Source organism: Carettochelys insculpta, chromosome 1 (genome assembly GCF_033958435.1).
Source record: "Carettochelys insculpta isolate YL-2023 chromosome 1, ASM3395843v1, whole genome shotgun sequence".
In the NCBI taxonomy this organism is placed as follows: Eukaryota; Metazoa; Chordata; order Testudines; family Carettochelyidae; genus Carettochelys; species Carettochelys insculpta.
Window position 1 is genome coordinate 70,971,394 of NC_134137.1, and position 18,194 is coordinate 70,989,587.

Sequence of the window (18,194 nt, forward strand, 5' to 3'; positions counted from 1 at the left end):
GTAGTTGTTAATGGTTCTCAATCCTGCTGGAAAAGTATAACAAGTGGGGTTTCACAGGGGTCTATTTTAGGACCAGTTCTGTTCAATATCTTCATCAACAATTTAGATATTGGCAAAGAAAGTACACTTATTATGTTTGCAGATGATACCAAGCTGGGAGGGGTTGCAACTGCTTTCGAGGATAGTGTCATAATTCAAAATGAGCTGGATAAATTGGAGAAATGGTCTGAGGTAAACAGGATGAAGTTTAATAAGTACAAATGCAAAGTGCTCCACTTAGGAAGGAACAATCAGTTTCTCACATACAGAATGGGGAGAGAAAGTCTAGGAATGAGTACAGCAGAAAGGGATCTATGGGTTATATTGGACCACAAGCTAAAGATGAGTCAACAGTGTGATGCTGTTGCAAAGAAAGCAAACATGATTCTGGGATGCATTAACAGGTGTGCTGTGAACAAGACATGAGAAGTCATTCTTCCACTCTACTCTGTGGTGGTTAGGCCTCAGCTGGAGTATTGTGTCCAGTTCTGGGCACCACAGTTCAAGAAAGATGTGAAGAAATTAGAGAGGGTCCAGAAAAGAGCGACAAGAATGATTAAATGTCTAGAGAATATTGCCTATGAAGAAAGGCTGAATAATTGGGCTTGTTTAGTTTGGAAAAGAGAAGATTGAGGGGAGACATGATAGCAGTTTTCAGGTATCTAAAAGGGTGTCATAAGGAGGAGGGAGAAAACTTGTTCTTTTTGGCCTCTGAGGATAGAACAAGAGGCAATGGACTTAAAATGCAGCAAGGGAGGCTTAGGTTGGACTTTAGGAAAAAGGTCCTAACTGTCAGGGTGGTCAAACAGTGGAATAAATTGCCAAGAGAGGTTGTGGACTCTCCATTGCTGGAGTTATTTAAGAACAGGTTAGACAGATGTCTATCAGGGATGGTTCAGACAGTACTTGGTCCTGCCATTGGGACAGGGAGCTGGACTCAATGGCCTCTTGAGGTCCCTTCCAGTCCTAGTATTCTATGATTCTACTCAAGCCCTCAACCAGTTGGGCAAAAGCAGCTGCATTCTTCTGCTTTGTGCCCGTGACCCAGAGCACCTCCTCCTCCTGCCAGAGACGCAGCAGGTGCCAGAGCTCTTGCTTCATCTAGGAGAGGATGTACTTTTTCCCCTTCCTGGCTGGACCCTTCTCGGGTGGGGCAGTCCTGGGGCTGCTTGCATGACTGCCTGGTGGCCATGCCACTCTGGTGGCCAGTGGGGGTCTGACTGAGGCGTGAAGGGGCAGCACATATGATAACGGCTGCCTACACGCTCTCAAATTCCTGCAACGGGGTTTTCTGCTTTGTGCAGCTTTAAAAGTCACTGCACACACAGACCATAGAGTCCCTCAGGGGCTAGGTAGCAAGTCTCCACCTAATAGCTGATTGCCGCCATGGCAGACCCCGCTCTTTCAAAAAGGCAAGAGGCTGAGCATCTAAACATATCCTTTTTCAAAAAAAAAATGTCAAAGGAGTAGCCTCTTCCTATTGGCTGTTTGGAAGAACTGTTTCGAATCCTGCAGTGCCTAATGCAAATTCGTGTTCGAAAGGGTGTGCGACGTGTAGATGCACCACACACTACTTCAAAATGGGACCTGCTCTTTTGAAAGAACTGTCTAGTGCAGCTTATATTAGCAATGGTCATATAGCCCTGGGAAAACAATCATAGAAAATACTGTAGAGCCATTAGAAAACTCTAAGAAGGAATTGCAGTAAATTAGAGCCAGATGCCTTAAAAAAAGAGATGTGTCCAAGGGATGCTATAGCCATTCAGACATATCCCAGCTGTTCCTGTGACTCGAAGTTTATTTGTCCTTGTCACATTAGCTGAAGCCTAGGTACCTGATATGTTTTTGATTGAAATACTCCATATATTTTTGACTTGAATCCAAAATAAATATATTCATCCAGATTGCACAGTTTATAAAATCAAGAGTAATCCTCAATCCTATGTTAAAAGTGCAAGAATACAAAATGTATGTTATCAAAGCACAAATATTTCCTTTTCATCCGTGCCCTTTTTAAAATGCGTGCTGAGTCAATGTAACCTTGCCAGTGAGCCAGAACACCTGATGCAATCTTCAGTTAAGTCAATTTTTCAAATTTTTCAAACTGGAATGTTTCAAATTGACTTCAGTGAATATGAGATCAGAACCACAGAAAAGCGTATTGACTTCCTGGTACAGGTATAGTGCCTCTGGCCGCATCTACACTACCAAGTTCTTTTGAAAGATTTTACAAAAGAAAGGGCTCTTTTGAAGGATCCTGTGGTGGGGCTGCACACAGAAATTGTTTCTACACATGCCACTTCCTCTGCATGCTAATAAACAGCCCGAACTATGCTAATGAGGCAAGTATGTAAATTCCTGGCACCTCATTAGCATAAGGTCATGTGATTTGGAGTCCAAAAGACCATCTTCTGGACTCCGAATCATGTGATCTTATGTTAATGGGGTGCTGGGAATTTACATATGTGCCTCATTAGCATATTTCGGGCTGTTTATTAGCATGCCACTTTTGACATGGGTAGAAATAGCCAAAATGAGGTCTTTTGAAAGAAAAATGAAAGAATGTGGCTCTTCTTTTGGAAGCTCTTTTCTGCTCCCAGATCAGGAAGAACGCCTCCTTCTGAAAGAACCTTTTGGAAAAAAAAAAGTGTGTGTAGACATTCCACAGGCCCTTTTTTTTTGAAAAAGCAGCTGTCATGGCACTGGATTTTTCAATCCCTGGCGTGTTCTTTCAAAAGAGCAGGGGCTGTGTGGACACTTTCTATCAAAAGAGCAGACCCGTCTTTTAGTCCATATTTTTGTCTGTGGGTATGCTCTTTCGAAAGGAGATCTTCCAGAAGATATCTTCCAAAAAATCATCTTTTGAAAGATCACAATAGTGTAGATTTGGCCTCTTCGTCTGTAGCTCAAAAATATGTTGGGCTGGTCGCTCATATATTTCATGATAAAAATATATAATTACTTCCCCGCTACCAAACCAGATCTCATTTTCCAGTATATTCAACTTTATCTTTGTGTTTCTGAGCACTGGCTCACATTCATTGGTAGCTTAAACTGTTGCTCACCCAAAGACTTCAGTGGAGGTCCAGTGCATTACACCTGCTGTTTTAGACATATTGGCAATGTGTCCACCTACCCCCTTCTTCGAAAGGGCCATGGTAATCAGGATGATGGGAAGTTACTAATGAAGTGCTGCACTGAATATTCAGCACTTAGTTAGGCAAATTTTCCCCCATGACAAATTCAAAATATCAGACATCGAACTACCAGCATGCTGTGTAGCTGCAAGCACTTCAAAGTGCCCACGCTACTTTAAAGTGCCTTTACTCCTCAAAACTTTGAATAAAGGCATTTGGAAGTAGCATGGGCACTTCAAAGTGCCAGCAGCTACACAGCATGCTGGCACTTTGAATTTTGACACTTCAAAGTTGCTGTGGGGGAGAATTTTCCTAGTGACATGCTGCATATTCACTGTGCCACTTCATTAGTAATCTCCCATCACTCTGATTATCATAATCCCTTTGAAGAAGGGAGCAAATGTAGACATAGCCTTTAGCATTTAGTTTCTGAGGTGCAAAACTGGCTTGTTATTTCCCATCTATACCCAATGGACCTTGTTCATTTCTCTGTGCCCACAGTTTGTGGAACACCTCTCAACAAGCTTCCACCTGTAAATTTCATTAATGTGCTACTTATTTCCACTTACAACTCATTACTGAAGATGAGAAATATGACATTTTCTAATATTTCCTGGGATTAATCCTCCTAGCACTGTACAGAGGATACACCCTTTCTACAACCACAAATTAATACAGACTGTGCATCATTACATTAACTTGAACTACTTCAGTTTTCAGTGTAAACAACTGACAATGTTTGTATCTGAATTAATTTAAATAAGTTTAATTTTATGGGCTGTTATATTTATTTTTTCCTAAAGCTTAAACATAAAGTAATTTTTATTATGTAAAAACTAGCGGGATATTTGTTATTTTTCTTTATACATCCAAGATTCTTGGTGATCATGGTTCAGATACTGAAGGGCATCACCCTGCCCCTCACACATTAACTGATTAGCATTTGGTGAGAAGGGAAGAGGGCAAGGAGCATTTCACTGTCCTACATGGGTTCTCCATATTGGCTGATAGTAATAAGGGGATTTCAATGTTGCAGGGTCAAAAAGGACCCCCATGTAGATGATCCATGCATGAGCAAAATGTGGAACATTTGAAGTACCATGGATGAAAGCATGCTAATGAGGTGTTGAATATTAATTTCAGTACCTCATTAGTATTCTCCAATTTGGCCATTAGCATGGCCATTTCGAAGTTTTTCCTAAGTGTAGACACAGCCATTGTGATTTATCATGAGCAGAGAGTGTGTTGGTTTTGCGGAGACACTACTACTTTTCTCATTCAGTTGGTTAGGCAGAAAAAAGGAATGGATGGATGGAAGCTTGGTTCTGCCTACCAATGTACAGCACAAAGAGAGGAGCTGCCTATTCCTATGGTAGACCGACAGCAGACAACTTCTCCTTACTCCAATAATGAGAGACCAAGAATGGAATTTCCACATTCCCCCTCTTGATCTTCCCAGCCCCTAAGCCAGGAGAGATTTAAATGTAGGCTTTAGTGATTTCTTGCTTTCAGTGTTTGCTCCATTATTTTATTAAAGATAAACAATATTGCTAGAGCTAATTTTTTTTCGTCAAAAGCAGCTATATTTCCTTTTCTTTAGCCAGTGCCTCCCACTTCTCCAATGTGACTGAAAATTTTCATTGCTTTCATATATTAGTTTGACCATTCCTTTAGCAGTTTACAGATCCTGTAGTATGCACTTACATAGGTTTTATTTTTTCTACCAATACTACAAAAGTGACACATGTTTAGGACATGTGACGTTATGTGTGTGCTGATTGGACACAACATTGTGAGAGCTATGAGCTCTCTGTGCATCCAATCAAAGTGCTACTATGGTTCAGTCAGCCACCCCGCAAATTCTAGGTAGGCAAGCAGTTAGCCAAACTATCCTATCCTGGAAGACTGTCTCGGCTACAACAATCTTGCAGCCCATTTAGATGTAGGAGGACCACTTATGTGGCCTAGCTTGCCCTTCCCTGTAGTAAATTGTCATACCTGGCTAAAATCAGTGTGTTCTAGTTATAGACTTGAGGAAATTGCAGCAGAAAAGGATAAAAACACCAAGAGGGTTCTTGATAAGTGTATATTTATGATCCTATTTGTAGTTGAAAGAGGTACTAGAAATTTGGTATCAAAATTCTTCTAAGTTAAAAACTTCTGTTATCTTGAAAATACTGTCAAATCAAAATGTCATGTTCTGAAATGCATTTCCAATGTCTTTTTTTGTTTCTCATTTAGTTTACTCAAGACTGAAATTTCATATGAGCATTTCCATTCGAATTTTCAGTTTTATTTACAGTCCACTAAGTGCAGTTTTGTGTTCTAATATAGGGCCACTCCCTGGATTCATGGTTGTTTTGATTAGATTTGGGAATAAAGACTACAAAAACGATAAACAAAAATAAAAATTAAATCATTGTTAAATGAATGGCAAAGAAAGGGCAATGAATCATGTCCTGTAAACACAGTGCACTCCTGCAAATGTACTCACTCATATTTCCTACAAACATTGAAAAAGAATGAAAAAAACCAGCAACATTCATTCTCTCTAAGTCCATGAATTTGGATATTTACATTATACTGAATCTTAATACTGATAGAATCAGTTCTTTACATAACGTTGTGAGGTAACAGAGAAGGCGCCGTGCTAGTCTATACACTATCAAAACAAAAAGCAGTCAAGTAGTACTTTAAAGACTAGCAAAATAGTTTATTAGGAGAGCTTTCATGGGATAGACCTACTTCTTCAGACCATAGCCATACCAGAACAGACTCAATATTTAAGGCACAGAAAAACAAAAACAGTAATCAAGGAGGACAAAAAAGAAAAAAAAAATATCAAGCTCAGCAAATCACAGAGTGGAGGAGTGGTGGCGGAATGTCAAGAATTAGATTAAGCCAAAAAGCAGTCAAGTAGCACTTTAAAGACTAGCAAAATAGTTTATTAGGTGAGTTTTCGTGGGACAGACCCACTTCTTCAGACCATAGCCAGACCACAGCAGACTCAATATTTAAGGCACAGAGAACCAAAAACAGCAATCAAGGAGGACAAATCAGAAAAAGATAATCAAGGTGAGCAAATAAGAGAGTGGAGGAGTGTGGGGGCAGGTCAAGAATTAGATTAAGCCAACTATGCAGACGAGCCCCTATAGCGACTCAGAAAGTTCCAGTCCCAGTTTAAACCATGTGTTAAGCTGTGTCTACACGTGCACGCTACTTCGAAGTAGCGGCACTAACTTCGAAATAGCACCCGTCGCGGCTACACGCGTCGTGCGCTATTTCGAAGTTAACTTTGATGTTAGGCGGCGAGACGTCGAAGTCGCTAACCTCATGAGGGGATTGGAATAGCGCCCTACTTCGACGTTCAACGTCGAAGTAGGGACCATGTAGACGATCCGCGTCCCGCAACGTCGAAATTGTGGGGTCCTCCATGGCAGCCATCAGCTGGGGGGTTGAGAGACGCTGTCTCTCCAGCCCTTGCGGGGCTCTGTGGTCACCGTGTGCAGCAGCCCTTAGCCCAGGGCTTCTGGCTGCTGCTGCTGCAGCGGGGGATTCATGCTGCATGCACAGGGTCTGCAACTCGTTGTCGGCTCTGTGTATCTTGTGCTGTTTAGTGCAAGTGTGTCTGGGAGGGGCCCTTTAAGGGAGCGGCTGGCTGTTGAGTCCACCCTGTGACCCTGTCTGCAGCTGTGCCTGGCACCCTTATTTCGATGTGTGCTACTGTGGCGTGTAGACGTTCCCTCGCTGCGCCTATTTCGATGTGGTGCTGTGCAACGTTGATGTTGAACATGGACATTGCCAGCCCTGGAGGACGTGTAGACGTTATTCATCGAAATAGCCTATTTCGATGTCACCACATCGAAATAGGCTACTTCGATGTAGGCTTCACGTGTAGACGTAGCCTTAATGTGCCAAATTTGAATATAAAAGCCAGCTCCGCTGTTTCCCTTTGAAGAACAGTGAGAAAGTTCTTTTTCAGTAACACATATACCTTTAAGTCATTAATAGAATGCCCCATTCCATTAAAATGTTGACTAACTGGTTTGTGGATCTGGAGTATTTTGATGTCTGTTTTGTGCCCATTAACCCTTTGTCTAAGGGAGTAAGAAGTCTGTCCAATATACAAAGCATCTGGGCATTGTTGGCACATGATGGCATACATGATGTTAGTAGAGGAGCATGAGAAAGTGCCCGTGATTCTGTGAGTAACCTGGTTAGGTCCAGTGATGGTATTTCCAGAGAAGATATGTGGACAAAGCTGGCAGTGGGCTTTGTTGCAAGGAAAGGTTCCACAACTGGTATTCCTGGGACATAGACTGTGGCTGTTAGTGAGGATCCTCATAAGGTTGAGAGGTTGTCTGTAGGAGAGTACAGGCATGTCACCCAGGGCCTTCTGGAGTGTAGCATCCTGATTAAGGATAGGTTGTAGGTCTTTAATAATTCGTTGCAGTGGTTTGAGTTGGGGGCTGTAGGTGATGAGCAGTGGTGTTCTGTTCTTGGCTTTTTTGGGCCGATCTTGGAGTAGCTGGTCTCTGGATATTCACCTGGCTCTGTCGATTTGTTTTTTTTACTTCTCCTGGTGGGTAATTCAGGTTTATGAATATTTGGTAAAGATCTTGTAGTTTTTGGTCTCTGTCAGTTGGATCAGAGCAAATGGGATCGTATCTAAGAGCTTGTCTGGAAACAATGGATCTAGTCCTGTGTGCAGGATGGAAGCTGGAAGGGTGTAGGTAAGTATAGGGATCAGTAGGTTTTCAGTACAGTGTGGTACTGATCAGGCCATCCTTGATTAGTACTGCAGTGTCCAGGAAATGTATCTCTTGCATGTTGTAATTGAGGCATAAATTGATGGTGGGGTGTAGATTGTTAAAGTCTCTGTGGAATTCTTCTAGCATCTCTTTACCATGGGTCCAAATCATAAAGAAGTCATCAATGTATCTTAAGTAGAGGAGGGGCAATAGGGGACGAGAGCTGAGGAATCATCGTTCCAGGTCAGCCATAAATATATTAGCATATTGTGGGGCCATGCGGGTGCCCATAGCAGTTCCACTAATCTGGAGGTATAAATTGTCGCCAAATCAGAAATAATTATGTGTGAAAAGAAAGCTACAGAGGTCAGACGGCAGATTGGCTGTGATGGCATCAGGGATGGTATTCCTAATTGCTTGTAATCCGTCTTTATGTGGAACTTTAGTGTACAGAGCCTCTACATCCATTGTGGCAAGGATGGTGTTAGAAACTTTTTCAATGTTTTGTAATTTCCTCAGGAAGTCGGTGGTATCTCAGAGATAGTTGGGAGTGTTGGTGGCATAGGATTTGAGGAGGGACTCCACGTAACTGGATAGTCAGGTGGTAAGGGCGTCAATACTTGAAATGATAGGGTGTCCACGGTTTCCAGGTTTGTGGATTTTGGGAAGTAAATAGAATAATCCAGGCTGCAGCTCAGGTGATGTGTCTCAGTGAATGAGGTCCTGAGTAGCAGCAGGGTGTTTCTTCAGTAGTTGTAATTTCCTTTGGAATTCCAAAGTGGGATCAGCAGAGAGAGGTCTGTAAAATGTGGTGTTGGAGAGAACATGCCTCCTGTTCATAGTCTGACTTATTCAGGATGACAACAGCACCCCCTTTGTCAGCTGGTTTGATTATGATGTCTTGGTTATTTTTGAGACTGTGGACAGCAGGTAGTTCAGCATAGTTGAGACTGTGTCTCATTTGGCATTGTTTGTGTATAATGTCAGCCTGAGCACGGTTGCGGAAGCATTGTACGTAGAAATCCAGACTTTCACTATGACCCTCAGGGGGAGTCCACATAGAGTTCTTCTTCTTTTGTCATTGGTGAGGGGGTCGAGAGAGTCACACTGTTTTTCATAGGTGTGCTGGAAAAATTCCTTTAGATGGAGGTGGCAATAGAAGACCTCAAGGTCACCACAAAATTGTATTAAGTTTGTGGAGGAGGTAGGGCAGAAGGAAAGACCCCAGGATAAGAGAGACTCCTCTGCTGGGCTGAGTTGGTAAGGATGAAAGGTTGAGTTTGAAAGGTTAACAATACTACTTAAGATACATTGATGACATCTTTATAATTTGGACCCGTGGTATAGAGACTCTAGAAGAATTCCACAGAGACTTTAACAATCTATACCCCACCATCAATTTATGCCTCAATTACAACATGCAAGAGATACATTTCCTGGACACTGCAGTACTAATCAAGGATGGCCTGATCAGTACCACACTGTACCGAAAACCTACTGATCCCTATACTTACCTACACCCTTCCAGCTTCCATCCTGCACACAGGACTAGATCCATTGTTTCCAGACAAGCTCTTAGATACGATCCCATTTGCTCTGATCCAACTGACAGAGACCAAAAACTACAAGATCTTTACCAAATATTCATAAACCTGAATTACCCACCAGGAGAAGTAAAAAAACAAATCGACAGAGCCAGATGAATACCCAGAGACCAGCTACTCCAAGATCGGCCCAAAAAAGCCAAGAACAGAACACCACTGCTCATCACCTACAGCCCCCAACTCAAACCACTGCAACAAATTATTAAAGACCTACAACCTATCCTTAATCAGGATGCCACACTCCAGAAGGCCCTGGGTGACATGCCTGTACTCTCCTACAGACAACCTCCCAACCTTATGAGGATTCTCACAAACAGCTACAGTCTATACTCCAGGAATACCAGTTGTGGAACCTTTCCTTGCAACAAAGCCCGCTGCCAGCTTTGTCCACAACTCTTCTCTGGAAATACCATCACTGGACCTAACCAAGTTACGCACAGAATCATGGGCACTTTCTCATGCTCCTCTACTAACATCATATATGCCATCATGTGCCAACAATGCCCAGATGCTTTGTATATTGGACAGACTTCTAACTCCCTTAGACAAAGGGTTAATGGGCACAAAACAGACATCAAAACACTCCAGATCCACAAACCAGTTAGTCAACATTTTAATGGAATGGGGCATTCTATTAATGACTTAAAGGTATGTGTGTTACTGAAAAAAAACTTTCACACCATTCTTCAAAGGAAAACAGCAGAGCTGGCTTTTATATTCAAATTTGGCACATTAACACGTGGTTTAAACTGGGGTGGGAACTTTCTGAGTCACTGTAGGGGCTCGTCTGCATACTTGGCTAAATCTAATTCTTGACCTCCCCCCCCGACCTCTCTGATTTGCTCACCTTGATCATTTTTTTTTCTGATTTGTCCTCCTTGATTGCTGTTTTTGGTTCTCTGTGCCTTAAATACTGAGTCTGTTCTGGTCTGGCTATGGTCTGAAGAAGTGGGTCTGTCCCACGAAAGCTCACCTGATAAACTATTTTGCTAGTCTTTAACGTGCTACTTGGCTGCTTTTTGTTTTGGTTGTGAGGTAATAATGGCTTTTTTATCCATCTCACTTTCCTCTGCTTTTGAGGCAGTGGATCTGTAGCCCTGGGAATTGTCACTTGATGGGCTAGTTTTGGTAGAGCAAAACCAACTTTACACTGTATTTTTCCATCCTAGAGGCATTCCTTACAAATATATTGAGGACATAAATAAGGACACTTGCTGTTTGAATTCCTGGAATTCTTTTAAGCATACTTCTAATGTTCCTATCAAGGAAATAATTAAAAATTGTGTGGTTTATCTTGGGTGGCCTGGGGCCTGGTTAGCTGGATGCATACAGGGGAAAAAGGCCAGCAGTTTAAACAAATGTACTGTCTCATTTTAATGGCAGCTGTATTCTGTTTTTCCGGTTCATCTATTACTGTTCTATTCCTGGCTCCTGTTTGCCCTTAATGTTCTGTACAAAAGCTAATTGTTCTACTAAGCAGCTTTTCTAAGGGGTTTGCTTTAGTAAGTTTGATGCTTTATGGACTGAATGGCAAATTAGAACACAGATAAATGATTCACATTTGCAAACACTAGTTCTCCTTATCATGTAACGTTAAACACAAGGTACTTTTAAGACACAGTATGTGTCCAAAGACATTTGCTATTCTGTTATTCTACCGCTCGTGTATCACCTCCATACAGACCTTTTGCTGTGCTACACATCCCCAGTGAGTCTATTCTGGATGCAATTTATAAATTGTTCTATCTTGTTCTATATAGTCTCTTATACGGCACTCATCATGGTAATATCTGAGTGCCTTCCAGCAGTATATTAAGCAGTGTAACTAAACCTCTGTAATGTGTTTGTTCTCTCTCTGCAGGGGGAGAAAATTGTGTTCAGTGGAGTGTGTTGTTTTGGAATGTATCTTTTGCAGCAGTGTCCATCAGCATAGGTTACTATGATTGTTGTCAGTCACTCACCCAGTATAGAGATGAGGGAAGGGGAGTGAAGAGTCTGAGATGGGATGGACGAGGCCCAAAGGTCACTTGCTGGAGGTCTCAGGGGCCTACTGCACTCTTCAGAGGGCTAGTGTATCTGTAGGGGAAACAGCCAATTGCAGGGGCCGCAGGAGTGACCAGTCTGGGTCTAGTAATGCCATATAAAATGTTGCCTGGTTTTAGGAGGTTAATATTGTTAATTTGAATAGTATAATTTATAGGTTTAACAATTAATCTGGGCAGAAGATCAGAAGATTCTTGTCCCAGAATCAGGCTACACAGAGGACCTTCAGAAGTATGACAGGATGTTTGCACCAAGACAAATATTGTCTTAAAAACTTTTATTGAGATGAATGGAATCATATTCAAATAGTAATTAAATAATGGTGAAATGATCAGAGTTACAAATGAAATATTATTATTCTAAAGACACATATAGTATTGTATAGTACAAAACTTTTGATTACTATACTCCCACACTTCTTTGATAACCTGCTGGTAGAGACAAAGAACAGCCACTCTTCTGGCATGCCAAAAGGATTCAGGTCCGGGCTCCTCAGTTCTTGAATAGGAGATGCAGAGCTGGAAAAGCTTAAGAGCTATGGTAGCCAATATGGATTTCATTTAACCAATTGTCTTAAAACTTACTATTAAAACTAAAAACTCTAATACACGAATACAAAAAGAAGCCTTGAAACGTGAAGTTTAGGAAAACAGATTTGAAACTCAGAAGCTTAGCAAAGCTTGAATATAGATACTTCCTTTACATCATGGGTCACCCTTTAAAACAGCTTGTATGCCTGAGCCTTCCTTCTATCTCAAAGCTTAGTTTCCTCACTCACAAAATGGTGGGATATACTTATTCCATAGGTGGGCAAGTTTGAACATATTGATAATGAACACATCTATATTAATGATATTAGATCATTGTCACATCTTGTTTTTGTCCTGCCATTTTATTTTAGTCCTTTCATTGTGATGTGCCTGTTAAGGGTGGGAATTTAGGATGCCTATTATGCCAAACTGCTTCACTAAATCCTATATATATGTAAAATATCTTATTTTACAACCAACCACTATTTATCTGTGTGAAAGGTTTCAGATGTCTATATGCTAATTTTACCTTAACTTAACATATAGGAGATGTCCTGTAGGTCTCTTGTGTTACACCAGAATATTGCGATATAAACCAATAAATGCATTGCATAAAACAAATATTCAAAACTGTGCCCAAATACGAAATCCATATGAAAAAATACGTAAGTAAACAGATAGCTTAGCTCTATAGGCTACAAAAAGGAGCTGCAAAACAGAGCAGTAATTAATTCCTTTCTGGAGCTAGAAGGGAGGAAGCTTGCAGGCAGACAGAACACCAGGAACATGGGCAGCTCAGTGTGTACAGGAACCCTGAGAATGAAGAAGGTGCTCCTGGCTGGTTTCTGGGAATGAATAACAACTTAGCCAGGGAAGGGCCTCAGGAACAGAGTGTCTTCAGGGAGGAAGAAGTTTATGAAGCTTGTACCTATTTAATAACTGAGCCCAAGAAGGGCTAAAGAGATACCAACCAAGGAATGTGAAGACAGGCCCCTAGTGGAATATATATCTCAGAAGGAGTTTATTCTGATACAGACAATATGTGCGACTCAGCTTAGTCACTTTAAAAATGCTGGAGAAACCACTGACCAAGGTCTCCAGAAACTGAAAGATTGCAGACACATCTGAGTGGAAGAGGCATACATGAGAGGTGGGTTATATGCTATTTCAGGTTCATAGAGGAGTGAAGAGATGCAGGAAACCTTGGCTTTGAACTTGATTATTGAAATCCAAATATGAATAGAAATGTGCTCAGCACACATCCCCACAGCACTTCTTCCACTGCCCCCTACCATGTACATTGGACAACCAGACTGTCTCTATGCAAGAGAAAAAAGAAGAAATCAGACATTAAGAATGGTAACGTACAAAAACCCGTGGGAGAACACTTTAACTTCCCTGGACACACAGCCACAGGCTTGAATATTGCCCTCCTCAGTCAAAACAACTTTAAAAACAGGCTTCAACATGAAACTGCTGAGCTGTGATTCACATGCAGATTTGACACTATCAGACTGAGTCTGAATAGAGATTGGAAATATCTCAATTTTACCATCAATAATTTTTTTCACTTTAGGTATTTTCAGGTTAGTTCCATATCCTCCCTGATTGAGTTAGCTCTGATGTAACACTCCCATCTCTGTGTCCCTACTATCTATTTATTTTTCTTTCCCTTTAGCCAGCTGCTGAAGTGAGTTGCACCTCATGAAAGCTTATGCTGTAATAAAGTTGTTAGTCCTTAAGGTGCCACCAGACTCATTGTTTTTTCTGAAAAGGATTGACAAGGCTACCTCTAAAACAGGTTTTTTGTTAGCTATGAGAAAAACAATGTCCTGAATTAAACACAGTCAATTTGTAGACTTACAGGGTACCTCTACATGAGAAGCCTCTGTCAAGAGAAGTCACTGTCAGAAGGGATTTCTCTGCACGATTTCTGCTGACAGATTGTGTCTACACGTAACACCAGATCAAAAGAGCAATGTGCTCTGTCGACAGAGCGTAGTCAGACTGCCTGTCATTCTCTTGACACGAATGGCTGACTGGAAGCTCTGTGAATAGTGCTGCCCAGTCAACTAGAAGCCCTATCTGTCAACAGTGGGAACCCTGGAGAATCTACATGGTTGCATTGTCAACATAAGACTATGGAAAGAGGTATTATACCTGAAGGGGAAGAGGCATAACACTGCAGATGGATGTGCCAAGTTTTGGTGACAAACTGTTGACAAAGTGTATTTGCCATGTAAACACTCTGCATTAATTTTTTCTAACAAAAGCCCAGTTTTGCCAAAAAAAGCTAGTCATGGAGATGTCTCCAGTCTTTTAAAACACTGTCTATAGGGGCTTTTTGTGAGGAAGTGTAGCTCAGTGGTTATACAATTGGCCTTGTAACCACATGCCTATGAGCTCAATCCCTGAGGGGGGCCTCTTGAGGGCCTAGGGCAGGTTAGAATTTTTGAAAAAAAATCCTGTCAGGGGTAGTGATAGGTTTTTCTGTGAGTCATGAGTCCAGGGGACTGAATTGGGTGACCTCTTGAGGTCTCTTCCAGGTATATAAGATATGTAAAACTCCACATTTAACCCAAATTGTTACTGTTGAAGGTAGGGATAGCTCAGTGATTTGAGCATTGGCGTTGAGGCCATTTAGGGGTCTGGGCAGTAAGTTATATTCTCCTGTGCTACTTCAAACAACTGCTAATACAATACAATAGAGGTTTTAAAAATATATTCACCAGTGATTAAGCATGAGATTCAGTTAGGTCACCATTGGACATCATGGGTAGGAGTTACTCCTTACATACATCAGTCAGCTACAAGGTACACTATGAAATCTGTTTGTTTCTCCATTTTGAACACTGGAAGCATCTGAAGTCTGAAAATCTTGACAGCCTTGGCTGTTTTCATGTTATTTCTATATGAGACAATGTTTATTCTCCATCCAACCCCCGACCCTAGGCCACTCAGAGCTATCTTACCCCAAAGAGGGAAATAAATCATTAGGAATGAATGACACATTGAAAATGCACTGGATTTCATCCACAGATATAAAAGGCAAAAGGCAGTTTTTGTCTCCTTGGATCTAGGGGCGGTTTTCTCAAAGTACATATTTGGAAAGTCTGTTAGGTTAGATATCTGATTCCTGAGCATTCTGTCTCCAAATGTTAGGATGTGGCTATGCCTTTAAATAGTAGAAAGACAGATCATGGGCCTCATTTGTCTCTGATGAGTTGCTAATACTAGAAGACAGTGGCATATTCCTGGGCATGCATGTGGTAAATTAGAAGAGATGAGAAAATAGAGTCCTTTGAATCAAATGATTATTTAAGATGTGCTCCATTGTACGTACTAATAAAGCATTATTGTTTGTATTAATTTAAGTAAAATTTATGGCATAGTTGATGATATTTATCAGCATGATACTCATATGGAAGTTTAACTAATAAGGAAAATAATGAACCCCTGTGCAGTTTCAAATTGCTTAGTAGTGAGGATTTAATGTAAAATTTGCAATTTGTTTTCTAGCAGCATAATGCAAAATGTGCAAACTCTTTTTATTTGGTCTATTTATATGTCTTATCTACACAAAATGGAAAATCTACACTCATTAAAGTTTTATTTAAAGGTGCATTAAAGAACGTACTATCATAGACTTTGTAGGTATCATTAGTCAGAGTAAACAAGAAAATTAGAGGTGTTTAAACAGAGTATCAAGTTAAAAAAAATGGGCAAATGAAGAATGGTGAATTGCACATCCACAATCTTTTATTTATTCATTTATTTATTTATTTATTTATCTATTAAAGCATGAGAAAGATGATTAAATATGAAATCTGCTCTTTGTTATTTTCATTAATCAGAAAACATGGATGTGTCATAGTTTTCTACTGCATGTGTCCTCAAAGTAAACTTATTTTAATCAGAGCTTCTCAGAACTGTAGTTCGTAAATCTGTTTCTACACTAGACATAGCAGTCAATGGCCAATTATGTAGCTAAAATCAACTTTTCAGCTGTCAGCTTCCAGGGATGTCTTCATGAAGGTTGACAGGAGTGCTCTTATCTTTGAGCTTTCTTAATCCTCATGGCTTGCAAGGCATCATGGGGTCAAAGTTGACCCTGGAAAGCTCTGCTTTGCTCATGTGCGAAACAGCACCCCAGAAGATCGATCCTGAGCTGGTCGATCTTCTGAGGTAATGTAGACATAGCCTAAGACTACAAAGGACTTAAGAGACATCAGCCTTAAGGAGGATGCCGTATCTCGCAACCACACCTGGAAGTAGGAAAGTTCCATAGGGCAACATCTCCATGGCTATATAGACCGCCTTCTCAAAAGGAAAAACCGGATATATGTAGGATCCCAGCACCCTTCGTGCCCCTACCCTCTGCTTCTTTTTTCCCAGAGGTTCCACTCTTTGGCCAGATTGGAAGTTAGAGTCACCCAGATAGCATGGGCCACTATATATGAAGCTATTACCAGAGATAATTTAATAGACTGAGCTTCTGTGCCCTCAGAATGCAGATAACCCTCCCAGCATTTTAACATTTCATCAGCCCTAATGCAGTTGATTAATCTACCCAATGGTGGGCTTGGAAGAAACCTGACTGGCTCAGATTCAGTCTAGATAAAACTGGATTTTTTATTTGTATGGTGTAAGAAGGAACAGAAATTAATGTTAATAGTTTATGAACAATATTGAAAATGTTAACTGTCATCCAGGAGATCTATAGTAGTTTTGAGCTATATTGTGTTAAACTTGCACTCAGTGTGCTACTAAATAAGTAGTTCCACTGATTTCAATAAGAGCATTCAAGGTATAAGATACTGTTAGCTGTAAGTGAGCATATCCCAGTTTGTTCTTTTGCTAATGTTCTCTCGTTAGTTATGATCCTGATTTAAAGCCCATTGAACACAAAGGAAAGAGATTTCATTTGTCTTTGGCTTTGGATTAGATCAAACATGACAAGCAGGGAGGAAAGCTCACCTTTCAGGAGAAAGAAAACAAACCAACCACTTACTAGCGCTCTAGTCCATGTTAGAGCTAACACCCCATTGAAAGAATACATTCTATACACTTCAGACTTATCTAAAACTTCCAAGCCTTATAGCCATGCACAACAAATGCTGATATATTGTACAATTTTCTCCAATTCCAAAACCTTTCGCAAACTTTTAATCAGACAAATTTCAACAAACAAAATTTCACTGTAAATCTTTTGTTCAATGCAAATACTTTGGCAAAACACTACAGGGAAGCATGCCCTGCTGCTGACAGCGATACACCTCTTCTGTGGATAAAGCAATGATATATTAGATGTTTGGTTTTTTTTTAACTCCACTCGCTGGAATATTGTTGTCATTATAGTTAGCACTGTCTGTCACTTTGAACAGACCACTCACGAACATAGGGTTGAAAATAAGAGCATGAATCACCATGTGCTGTCATGTATTCAGCTGCTACAGCTTGCGCTGAAATGCAAAAGAGACTCCCACAATATATACTGATAGACAGACCTGGCTTTTAAGTTAAGTCCAAAAACTAGTGGAAATGTTTTAAAAATGTGTTTGCAAATGTACTCACACCACTTAAGTCAGTCTTATTGTACTGGCAGGCACTGAATGCCCTTCATTGTTGATACAATTTTGCCAGTATTCCACACAAATCAGAATATTTCTTATTTTAGCATTTAGAAATATGACACAAGGCTGGGGCCTCATTATGAAAATGCTATCTTTACTCAAATGATCTTACATTTAAGGCACTGATCCTGGAAAGAAAGAGGTATGTGTTTTAATTTCACACACCATGTGTAAAATTAAGCACATGCATTAGCTGTACAGTTTTAAGGCTGTTGCTGTGCTGTTTTATTCAGTGAAATGCTGTCTCAAGACAGAAAACTTTCTATATGTTAAAGAAATGATCCCTTATTTCCAAGGTAATATAATCACAATGCACAGTGGCACTAACAGCCACTGCAGACCCCAGGGTAAAGGTAGGGCCCAGCTCTGCGCCAAAGGTTGAAGGGGAAAGGACTAGGACAGTCTGCCCTTTACCATCTTTCAGACCGCAGCACTGACCTCCCCTTTCCCTCAGAGC